This window comes from Sturnus vulgaris, chromosome 3 (genome assembly GCF_052056855.1).
Source record: "Sturnus vulgaris isolate bStuVul1 chromosome 3, bStuVul1.hap1, whole genome shotgun sequence".
Lineage (NCBI taxonomy): Eukaryota > Metazoa > Chordata > Aves > Passeriformes > Sturnidae > Sturnus > Sturnus vulgaris.
In genome coordinates this window covers 17,076,469-17,087,860 of record NC_142245.1, presented here as the reverse complement: position 1 = coordinate 17,087,860, position 11,392 = coordinate 17,076,469, and the positions used below count along the sequence as shown (strand labels likewise).

General features: G+C 41.2%; 1 protein-coding gene across 7 annotated transcripts in view; it reads right to left on the bottom strand.

Annotated features, from left to right (window-relative positions):
* Nucleotides 1-8,275, bottom strand: part of LCLAT1 (lysocardiolipin acyltransferase 1) — a 111,759-nt gene extending 103,484 nt beyond the window's left edge. For 4 of the 7 annotated variants that reach the window (XM_088161076.1, XM_088161077.1, XM_088161080.1 and 1 more), the window contains exons 1-2: nucleotides 3,953-7,528; nucleotides 2,809-2,924 (exon numbers count right to left, since the gene is read on the bottom strand). The gene's annotated coding sequence lies outside the window, so the exon portion shown is untranslated. Of the gene's footprint in view, nucleotides 1-2,808; nucleotides 2,925-3,952; nucleotides 7,529-7,947; nucleotides 8,041-8,159 lie in introns of those variants that run through there. The other 3 variants (XM_088161078.1, XM_088161081.1, XM_014877406.2) reach the window with 2 other exon arrangements.
* Between the last annotated feature and the right edge of the window lie 3,117 nt (nucleotides 8,276-11,392).

Here is an 11,392-nt window from a genome sequence, read left to right as displayed (position 1 = left end):
TTCTGAAGGCAAGCTGAAGGCCCAGAGCTCATAACAAAGCTTTGGGCAGTACCTGCAGTGTCAGTTTGCCTAAAAGATTTCTATGGACACCTTACATAAAGTTAAAAAAGAAAAAACAGCTGTATCTATTTGCCACTGACAATATGTAAAATGAACAAGGACCTGAAGGAACTTGGGGCCACAGACAACATGGGAATGACTTAGAGCTTCCCTTTAAAAAGGGGAAGGATTTCCTACAGCCACTTGAGGGGCCTGCTGCTGTTGCAGAAGGGTGAAGATCTGCCAAGCTGCAAAGGCACAGAGAGAAGGCATATCATCAGAAAACCCACCTAACATGTGACTGGAAGAACAAAACTTTATTGAATCCTCTTTTTTACATTAAAAAAATAATTGCTATTAGTATGTTTTCAAAGAACTACTGCACAGAGGTGCTCTGTAACACATCATAATTGTTCTTCAGAAGACCAGCCTACCACAATTACTTCAACAAAACCCTCATAATTTCATCTATTTTTCCCTTTAGACAGAAGATAATATGTATTCCTGTGCTATCAACAACCATTTTAGTAATATTCCCGTTGTGACCGCTCCAGTCACATTTGCTTCTGCGTAAACTTAATTTCCATACTTCCATAACTACAGAGCCATTGTCTCAATTTTGCAAGTCAGTCATATCTCAAGGTCCTTTGATGGCTTGCTGTAATTAGAACACGCACACAAAACAATAGCTGTTTGACCTTTGACAATTTTGCAAGCATTTCTCTTTCAAAAACTATTAAGGTAGCAGACAAGATAAGCATGCAGCTTTCTTACCACTGTGCCATAATCTAAATGAGATGTGCTGCTCAATTCAAGCATTGTTTTAAAGCGTGGGGTTTTTTATTGCTTAGTGGAGTTGACACTGTTCAACATCTGACACTGTATCCAAGAGAGGTGAAAAACGAAATGCTTCTCAATGTTTACCAAAAAGACCAAGATTCATTCTTCATAGTAGAACTCAGATACAATACATACAATGCCTATCTTTACTGCAACACAAGTAAAAATATTCTGAGATACATTTTTATAGAAATTATTATTCTAAGTAAATTTTTGAAATTGGCATCTCAAGATAAAATAATTTATGACAGAATAATGAAGTATTCATTCTGTCATGAATGGTAGACCCATGCAAGCTCTCGAAATAGTGGATAAGGATTTAATTTAAAACTTGGTATTCAAGAGAAAATTTAAACCTGATGTTTCTAATAAAAGAACACACTTCTCTGAGCAAAGCCATAATTTTGGGATAGACACACCCTTTGTCACTTCCAATGGTTAGAAATAGATGAGTCTGCAAAACATTTATTGAAAATCACATTGAGACACGAGTATTTTTTTAAGGAAATTCTAGTGCAAAATCTAACCATCTCATGGAGGCAGCATAAAATGCAGCAAGACCAATCCTTTCCTCAGTCTATCACCTAAGTTTAGAAAGATCAAACACAACCAAGACTCTACATCCCATCTTCCTAGACAGTCTGTAATTATTTAAGAGAGATTCGAACAAACAAAATGCCCCCTTTCTAAATGTGACGTGCATGCCAATTCCCAAGACAGACGTTAACTGGGAATTCCACTATCTGATGATGAATTACACATAAATAGCTCACTGGCAGCCCATTTCGAGGACAAATCTACTGGCCTGGGCAAGAGTTCCTAAAAGAAATTGCTAAAGCTGTTTTCTTTTTGAAGAAATTCACTATGTAAGCTGACAGACTGAAGAAGGTGGACCAGAAGAAAGCTACTGTCTGATTAGGAGGCTGAAAGGAAATGATTAGCCTTACCTTACCAGACTACAGGTTGTCTTAATATCCTTGGCATGAGTGTATTACCTCACACTTTCTAAAATGCTGGACTCAAGAAAACAGGATTTCCATGAGTGAAGAGTTTAAAAAAACAAAAATTAACTGGTTCCCAACAGAGACTTTTACTTGTTTTGCTCTTTGAGAAACCTTTTGCAGTTTTCCTTGGCTTTGTTAAAGAACCAAGCAATGACTTCCCTGGGGCACATAGCCCCCAGCTCCAGCTGACACACAATCTCAAAAATTCACCCAGCAGAACCAGAAACAAGCTCCAAGTTCTGACCAAAACTGAAAGTGAACAGCTTGGCTCACTTTGAAAAGTTGTATCTTCCATGGATCAGCATATGGTCACTACTGTCTCCTGGCTTATCACACCAGAAGAGTTAAAAGTTGTTTCTTAATATGGACAAAACATGTAACTGCTACTCAGTGGGCAAAATGTTCAAGAAATTCTCACTGTACCACAAGAGTTCTGGGGAGAAAAAAATCCTTGAGTGAAATTAAAAGTGCTTCATCATATAAGTTTCTTTAAAATAATAGCACAAGCTGCAACAATTAGAAGAAAAAAGAAAAGCTTTACCAGTCATTATTACATTTATTATTGTTTATTCTTGCTAAATACTATCAGCTTTTTCAAAACCAATGCTCTTTACACTCAAGCTGATCACAAACATGATCTTGATAGCAAATTAAACTGATCAGCTGAACAAATGCATGATTAATGTATGGTTTTTAATACCAGAAGGATCTAGTCCTTCTAGCATCTAGCATAATAAAATAAATCACGTAAAAAACTGAATGAGCTTTCTCACAAGTCCATGTCCAAACTAGAAGAGAATTTTTTTTCACTAGAGAAACAGTTTATCAGAGCTAACATCTCATATAAAAACACATAATGGAAATCCAGAGAACTCATCATTCTCTTACATTTGTCCTCGCACTTAGGGAAAGGAATTCACTCTACCTGTGATCAGAAGAAATGGTCTATCTGAAGACAAGTCTGCTGACAGATTGACTCCCTTCATCTCTGAACACTCTGCCAACTGGAAAACTTTCTCAGTATAGCCAAGACCTCCTTTCCTGCATTCGGGTAAAAAACAGTGACACAAGATTGATAACAGTTTTTGGGGTCTTTTTACTCGAGGGTTTTTCTAGTTTTGTTCTAGAAACTGAAACCAGCCAGTGTTCAGCAGCAACTCAGAGGATTATAAGTCACCTGAGAGATGCAATTCAGACTCCTTCCCACTTCTGTGTGGGCTTATATAAAATGTTGACTATCCTCTACCCAGAGCTTTACACTTGCTATACATCTGTTTACAGCTTTAACTCACCAGCTGAATATGGCAATTATACTCTGCTCAAGGACATACAATACAACCAATGAAAACTTTAGCAACCTCCAAAACTTCACACACTGCTTGACAGAGAAGTCGGGAAAAACAGAGGGATTTTACTTTGTTTTGATGTTGTAATTTAGCTGCTTGATGAGTGGAATTTACAGTTTCTGAACAGCTACCTTTCAAATTTCAGAAATACAGCATGAAGTGCTTTCAGTGGTATTTGTTACAAAGAGACTACTAGTATCCTATTTGAGGCTGTCAATAAACAAATTGCAAAAACACTTCAAAAGCATTAATCAGCTTAAAAACATTAATTTCTGCATACATGTTTCTACATAAGTTAAATCACATTAGGATAACATACTTTCTAAAATACGGCTTGAGCTAATTTTAAAGATGGTTGGAAAAGTTTGGCCTACACTGATTAAAATCTATACTTAAATGAAAGGAAAATTTAACCACAAAAACTGTGCTCATTTTAGAAAAACAAGCATATCACTGCCAAAGTGCTGTCCTAAGTTTAGATTGCTGTCTGACTAAAACATTATAATTATGAGAAACTGAAATGGATTTCTAAATGATTCAAGATGAAACAGCCATTGGGTAATTTGCAAGATATGCAATTATCTTTTGAATTCAAACACACAATGCTAATACTCGATCTGAACAAATGCAGGCTGTCTGTGTGAAGACTGAGGAAATCAGTATTAAACATCAATACCAACACTAGACAGGAGTAACCATAACGAAATCTAAGAGCAGAATTACCAAGTGATGTGGAATTAATTACTTCAAGAATTTTCTTTGAGGAGAAAAAAAAGGCTTGGCATCTCTCTCTGTTTCTTCTGTCTCTCCAAGAGCTGCTGAAGGTGAACATGATCTTCAGCCCTTTTATCCCCATTAAAACTGCATTTCACCCAAGCTCTCACGTGTAGCAAGACAGCAACATTTTTACCTTCAAACAACAGAGAGGGTCTTCAAATAGATTCAAAGGGTCATAGAACATATGTTCTGTTACTTCACAATTAACACTCATATCTGCATGGGATCATTATCATACTAACCAGGAAAAAAAAAAGGAAACAAAAATTAAACATAGCCACAGGCTCACCTCAGATCTGTTTGTCCATTTCATGTATAACCACTGTAAATTCCAGTTACTTTAAAAAATAAGTTAAATCTTGATCTGCAACAATTATTAACAGTTTGGTGCAATTAGCAGGATTGCAAGAAATTCAAAGTAAGTCCATTCTTGATTCAAAATCATGATTGCATGCACTTGTCAGAACCTGCACTGCCTTTTTTTGTCTTTTATAATTTAGGAAGAAAAATTAATGACTTGGCTGTGTTCTATTTCTTGGTTTCCTTTGAAAGCCTGAGTGTTCAGTTATCTTTTGACTCTTCTGACTCCAGCCTAGTCTGCTGTTTCACTGATTTGGTGAAAGGAGTACAAAATAATCTGTCATTTATATATGAAAACACACAGGAACTGTGAGCATGTCTGGGACACAGCAGTTCACAGGACCACCACCATTCGAACAGTAATTTTATAAAGGACCAGACAAACTTTCCTGCAAAAATTAATTCTCTTTGTACCAGCAGTGTGAGGTCATCCACACAACTGCATCATACAGACTCATGAGGCAGTCTTCATTTAGCCTTCATGGCACCACTGGAGCTGCCATCAAAGGAGAAGAGCAAATAGAGATTAATTTCTCTCAACGGTAAGAGATGCTGAATGCCTTAAAAATAATAAAACCATTGTAAGCTCAATGAAAAAGCACTTGAGATAAAGAAATATCTTTCAGAAACACTAGAATGAAAGCAATACCTGCTCCCCTGATACCTAAAATAGCATCAATAGTAGGTTTTATACCAAAGGATGCCTGAAACAAGCTCCTCAGGAGTCAGGGGAGTCAGTGCAACATCTTGAAAAAGCAAGGTGAAAAAAAGCAGTTCTGTTCTCAAGGCAAAACCACCTTAAGCCTTTTATCAGATTAAAGGCAAATTAATTTTCTTAAACTCATGAAAGCATAGTGTGTGAACCCAGTGAAGGTACTAATTTTGCATTGACAAGTAAAGACTTTCCCAGTTTTTAACCCCTAAGCATCCAAGAACTCTAATACAAACAAATGTAATTCAGTAAATTAAATTAAAGGTCAAGTTCACAAGTAAACTAGCTCAGCTAGAAGAAAAAAAATAGAAAAAAGAAGAGACATTTTCGTATGCTAACATAGCTCCATCATATCTCACTGTGCCCTGCCACAGCAAAAAATTGGACAATTCACAAGACAGAATTGTCTTTCAGGAGTAATTTACTTGTTAGGCCAAGGCAACAAGTAGTAAAATCAAACTGTGAGCCTTTGCCCACAGCTGGCAGGGACCCGTTCCAAAAATTCAACTCTCCAAAGGTTCCATCTCCCCCTCTCTTAGCCCTAAGTGCTGACCAAGCACCACACACACGACACAAACAAGCCAGCTCTCCTCAGGCCAGTGCCAACAAAACATTTAACCAGACTATGGAGCTCAGTGCCTCATGTCTGTGTGCTCCCAGCACCATGACGAGAAGAAACAAGGGACAGCCTTGAACAAGACTGTGAGTGGAGAAGAGGAGAATGAAATAAGGAAAAAGGACAGAGGAAAACACTGATTGTTTGTAAATAATAATGAGGTAGGAGGAAAGCATAAATTGAGACAAAGACTCTGCACATCCCAAGAAGCTGGAAGAAGAGGCCAACAAAAGTAAAAAAAGATGTGCTTTGGAAAGCAGAGCTGGGAGGAGTAAGGGGTAGCAGCACACTGAAGGATGGGACAAGTGACAGGAAAGAAAAGACATACATGAGACTGTCCAAACAAAAATTAAGAGAAGGAAATTCTATGGGGAAAAGTCTTGGACAGAATCAGGTAGAAAGCCATCTGAAGGACAAGAGGATTTGCACCTCTGGCAGTTCAGATTAAGAATTTAAGAATTAAAAATCTGGCTTTACTAAAAATAGCTGCTGAAGGAGTAGAGACTCTGCAGGAACACATGTAACATGTGACAGCCTCCCACATGAGCAACTGGAGAAAGGGCTACTTGATCCAGCAAATCCTAACACCACTAAAACCCCAGGTGGGTGTGAAGATGACACCTCATTCCACTTCCAATCTTCTTTCCAGATTGCTTTTGTGGAGGGGGCAGGCAATTCCATGAAAGCGCAACTCATTGAGACTGAGGAGCTGGACCATACCAGAATCAAGGTTTCCCTGCAGAATCTCAGTCTGGTTTTCACAGCAGGAATACAAAATTATCTTTCTTATAAGATTCTGCCTCACCGAATACACATGGTGGACCAGCCCCGATATCTAAATAAAGGTTTCTAAGTGACTTCGTTCTTTCAGCACAGAAGCACTGTGGCAAGCAGTGAATGGAGAAAAAACCCTGGAAAGATGAGAAAGTTCCTTCACAGGCTTACACTCTCCTCACTCTTACCACATATTCCCTACACAAACTTCTCTTTTTTTCCCTACACAAACTTTCCTTTTTTTAAATCAAAACTTTTCAGAAGCTTGAGGCATAGTTTTGATTTTCTGAATGACCAATTTGAGATTTGGTTTCTTAAGGTACAGTTTCACATTATGGTTGACCCACAGCTGGGTTAGATTAGTGCAGAAGGAGAAACAGCTTTCATTCCTATCAGAGCAAGCCCTCATTGGAATAGCTTCCACCCCCGTAAAACTGTTAGATCAACTGTCCCTGAAATCATCCAACCACTAAATCCACTACAAAGAGAGTAACAAGAACCCATGGCCAGCAATAGAAAGGAGTGAGACCACACTCCTCAGCTGCAGCCCACACACTGACCAAACTATGAATTCACACTGGTAAAGGGTACCTTGATTTGCTGAGGAACAGCTTCCACTGCAGCTTTGCATTCAGACTATTAGATAATACTGTAAAACACGATTGATAAGTCAACCAAATCATTTTAGATTTCTGAGTTCAATTTAAGATACATTTTGGCTTTTTTGAAATCCTAGTTTCCCCATTTGCTACGTAAGAAGCAGGATGGAGGGCAACCCATCTATTAATCTCTGTTTTACAGTGGAATAAGTTCATACTTGAGAAACACTAAAATGTCACCATTGTATCTACAACTGAAAAGTCCAATGGTCCAGAAATGAAATAACTGAGATATGGTGATGCTTTCAATCAATAAGTAAAATACACTACTCATTTGTGTAGTCCACTCCACGCACTAACAAAAGTAGAGATTAAAGAAGTCCACTGACCAAGAACTGTATTGCAATGAATACACACAAGCACCAGGGTGAAGCTGTACGCCCAGTTTAACTCCAGTATTTATTTTTAGTGTGCAGCTTCTTGCAGCCACAGCTATGTACTGAACTGCTCGGCTGTGCAAAGCTACGAGCCTCGTTGCAGCACTCACCCTGCATTTACTGCACAAGAGACCATTCAGGTCAAAGTTTAGCTTTGCCAGAGGGCAAGTCCAGCCCAGACAGCAGCACACAGCCAGTACAAACGGGGAAAGTGACAACAGACACAATAACCAAGGAAAACCACCCAGTTCCAGCTGGAAAAAAAAAAAAATACCAAAAAACAACTGACTGGCTTCTGTGTATGTACAAGTCAAAACAAGACGCTCTCTTTTTTTCCCAAAAGGAACGATACTAAGGATGAGATTATTGCAACAGGCCTCCGGCTATTTATTCCTCCAGGTGTAACAAAAACAGCACTGAAACCGAGGTTTCGGGTACCGTACACGTCTCACACACACGAACGCCTCCGCAGACAAACTCAAGCGCTCTCCTCCATCGCCGCGGCTCCCAGCCCTCCTACAGCGCGGCGACCATGCCTGGGGAGAAACGGGAGGCGAGTGAGAGCCAGGCGGGCGAGAAAGAACCGGCAAGGCATGGGGAGCTGCGGAGCCCCGGCCAGCACCGCGGCCCGGCCCCGTCTCCGGCCCTCGCTCACCTGGGACGGGGCAGCGCCGCGGCGGGAGGAGCTCAGGGAGCCGCCGCACCGCCGCCACCGCCCGCGGGCGCCAGGGCCGCCGCCATGTTCCCGCGGCCCCTGACCCCGCTCACTTCCGGTCACGGCGGTCACGCCGTTGCCATGGCAGCGCTCCCTTAAAGGGACCGCGCGGGAGAGAGGCCCGGAGGTGACACGGCCGCGTCCTGTGGGGGGGACAGCGGGACCGGGACGGCGGCGGCCGGGGGTGGGGGGCAAAGCACAGCACAGCACGCGTCTTAATTCGGGAATTAGCCGGCAAGGGACAGTGATTCATCCGCCCCACAGCGCTGCACGGAGGGGAAAACCGTACTGCTGGTTAGCTGCGGAATTTGTCATGAGATAGCCTGTGGGGTGGGAAAGTAGTGGAAAACGACCGTGGCATGGTTTCCACTGCTGCGAGGAGATGGTTTCTCTGAACTTTCCCCGAAATAGGCTGTGTTTTCAGTTTCTATTGCACCACCTTTGCCGCTGCTCACTGTTGATGGGGTTAACCTCTTTATACTCTTTCCATATGTATGTTTCTATAAGGTAAACAAGCCTGGTGAAACCCCCAGTCCAAGAAGGGAAACTCCTGGAGGTCTTAAATAGAGTTTTATGTTTGTGTGAAACCAAAGCGAGTCCATGCGTGGCTGACAAGAGCTGCTGGATGAGGACCAAAGCAACCTGGGCTCTCTTTGTGATTCCACATCAATTCCATGTGAATAGATGAATGCATCCCTCTGCAAAACTCCTGCGAAGTACAAATGAAGGGCAAAACCTGATCCCATACCCACTTAGGGATATATCCCTCCATAGCTATCCCCACTCTGGCATCCTTTCCCACTGCAGCGTTTTGAGGACAACGTTGTCTCTTCTGATACGCCTACAATGATCCAGTGCGAATTTATTGCATTAGAGAGCACCTTTGCAGACTTGAGAATTAGTCATCAATTTGGTCAATAGCTGAAATAAAAAATAAATAAATCAATAGGGAATGAGCCTTTGGGGAATTTCATCCTAAAAGTCATTAAAATGTTGGAAATTCCACTGTCATCACTTTTTGGGGGTTCTCATTCATTCAGCCTGGAGAAGCAGGAGCTAAGGGGGGGACTTAGCTGCTGCCTACAACAGGTGGAAAGTAATTGAGAAAGTGGAGCCAGACTTCTCTGAGGTGCACAGCAAGCAGATGAGAGGCATTGGTCCCACGTGTCAGCAGGAGAAACCCCAATTAGTTAACAGGAAGGAGTTCTTCAAAATTAGAGCAGTCAAGCACCGGAAGGGGTTTCCCAAAGACCTTGTGCAATCTCAAACCCAGAATGGACCAGGTCTCCTGTAAAAGTATCAATAGCATCCCAAATCCTTCAAAATGCCTCAGCTGAAGAGCTAAAGCCAACTCCATGTTGGAGTGCTCTGCCTCTTGTATCAGGAGGCTCTTTGTTGTGTGATTCAGCTGACTCGTGCTAACCAGGAAACAGGCATTTAGTCAGACTTAGTCACCAAGAGTCCCTCCTCTAGGCAGCTCCAAAAAGTGACCTATTCTGTCCCAAACTGGATGTCTGAAACAGCTCAGCACATGTGGAGCTGAAATGGCTCACCTTGAGATCACCCTGGCTGATGACATGGTAAAAGCCAGGTGACATGAATCCTCACTGATGCCTCCTGTAAATAAGGACAAGAGCAAGGCAGACCACTGAATTTTAAGTAGCAATAACTCAGCATGAAAGACATAGCATCAGCAGAATGTCCCCAAGGGTAACATGTGCCATGGGCCGTCAGCCAGACTTGTGGCCAGGCTCCTGGGCAGCCTCAAAACTTCGAATAGAAACAGGGCAGTGATGGCATCTGCAAAATTCCTGGTGCAACCCTGTAATGCTAAATGGAAAGCTGTCCCCAAATTATTATACTGCTGTTGTCTAGGAAGGTGAGAGGAGTGAAACTGCAGTCGTGTCTACGTGTGGCTTCTGGTATTTGTACTGTAGGGCAGTCACGGCTCTTTCATTAGTTTGATAAACTGGGCAAAAATGCATATGGCTGATTGCCTCAAGGGCTGAAGCTCTGCATTTCTCTGTGTTTCTTCTCTGCATAGAAGAAATACATGCTAAAATGAGTTAATAAAATACTGAGAAAAAATTTGTAAATAGCTAAGTAAGGAGCTTTGGCACTCTGTGCACTAAAACGTAGACCAGAATCTTTATTGCAACCCACTTCTAGGATAAATCATCTCACTTTCCTCTCAGCATAGTAGGAATAATGACATTTTCTTCTTGCTGAGAGTGCTGTCAGGGGATGATAATCAAAGTTTGTGATTTGATTAGAAAATGTGAAACATTGTACAGAACTCCCTACAATGCCAACACCTCACTATATAAACTTTCAGTTAAAAACTGTAAAGAAAACAAATTGGTAAGACAAACAATAATGAGTAATTTTGTTCCTGTTTTCCTAAAGAACCCCAGAGCAATTTTGTACTGTTTGTAGATAAATCTCATTGTCTATCACATTGACATGCAGGTAGCTGAAGAAGGACATGACATCTTTTCAAGCATTCACCATAGCAGAAAATACAGAGGCAAATTTAATTTTCAGTTGCAACTACACAGGCAAAGTAGATAAGCACCTTGTGCTTTACACACATACACTGAAAGCTGAACTTGTGTGAAGTGAGTTAGTGTAGGCATTTTGTTAGAAAGCAAGAAATCTGCTCAAGAAAAATACAGGCATTCATAATGCCCCTACAGTTTTTATAAAAGTGGAAAGTACAATTTCTACAGCCAAAGACAACAGTGAGGGGAAGAAAAGAATGTTCAGTATTCAGCAAAAAGGAAGAATCCATCTAACTGGAAATGTATGTGCATTTCAGAAGGCTTTGTTAAAATAATATTAAGGTACTGGCTTTATGTCCACAAAAATAATGCCATTTGATGCCGAAGTCAAGCTTTCCATGTGTTTGAAATAAAACAATATAGGTTTAATTTAGCCACAAAACAATTCCTGTGGGAAGAGCTGGAAGCAGCAAGGCCTGATTCCCAACAGATGTGCTCCCTGTGCCCCTCAGCCCATCTCCATCCTCACTGCATTAATTTTGTCTCCTTCCCAATCCATGGACAGCATCCCTGCAAAGCAAGAAGCAGTAGGTGCAGGTGGGCCAGTGAGTACCAGCTGCCAAGAGAAACAATAATGTTTGCTCAGTCAGGGCATGAATTTAGTTCTCACTC